Raw genomic sequence first — 910 nt, forward strand, 5'->3', positions numbered from 1 at the left:
CTCTCTGTCCCCTTCCTCAGTCTCCTCTCCTCCTCCCTCAGTCGCGTTGTCTCACATGTTTAATCCACTTTTACCTCCGCCACCAAAGGTGGATGGAGGTTATGTTTTCACCCCTGTCTGTCTCCATTTGTCTGTGAACAAAATATCTCAAAAAGTTGTGGACGGATTTGGACGAAACTTGGTGGACCGGTTGGGTGTCTGACAAGGACGATTCGATTTAAATTTTGTGGAGATCTAACTGTGGATTCGGAAATGAGAATTATTTAATTTCTTAAATGATTCTTCAAACGTGAGACAGCACGCTTTTGGGATTGTGTAGGATCATGAATCCCAAAAGCATGAGTTAAGCATATTACTTCATTTCCCTCCCACCTTTCTGTGTCTCTCAGTCGCCTCTTTCCCCACTCCCTCCTCACCCTCCCCACTCCCTCCCCACTTAAGACTATACTTTCAGGGATCATTTCTTTAGTTTGTGAGTCCAGAAACGTAACTGAAAGTGAACGGATACGTTAACCCTGATGAGGAGCATAAATCTCGCTTCCTGAGCGCGAAGCCGGCTTGAGGTGCTGCTTATGCGGCTGCTTCCTGCCATTGATGACCGTAACCAATAATATCCGATACCCGTGCAAGTCTAGGTTAACGTTCATTGGCGGTCTTGTTCTGTTCCCTCATTATTTTATTCATTTTGGAGATAGCATTTACAAACGCGATGCGTAATTGTTACCACATTTAAGTGGCGACACGTAAATGATGCTCCGCCCCTCTCTCCACGTGCAGAGTAACTAATTGTAACTTTTTATTGTGACTACGGGTGAAGAGTAAAATATCCCGACTATACTGTGTAAAGAATACAGTTCAAATGGAAACGTCTGTACACCGTCTGTACAAAAAAACATTACTTTACACCTTT

General features: G+C 43.8%; 1 non-coding gene across 1 annotated transcript; it reads left to right on the forward strand.

The window, feature by feature from the left end:
• The first annotated feature begins 438 nt into the window (after positions 1-438).
• Positions 439-654, forward strand: LOC137433240 (small nucleolar RNA U3). The gene has a single exon (XR_010985633.2). It is a non-coding gene; the product is annotated as a small nucleolar RNA U3 (small nucleolar RNA).
• The last annotated feature ends 256 nt before the right edge of the window (positions 655-910 follow it).

This window comes from Myxine glutinosa, chromosome 8 (assembly GCF_964187855.1).
Source record: "Myxine glutinosa chromosome 8, kmMyxGlut1.1, whole genome shotgun sequence".
NCBI lineage: Eukaryota > Metazoa > Chordata > Myxini > Myxiniformes > Myxinidae > Myxine > Myxine glutinosa.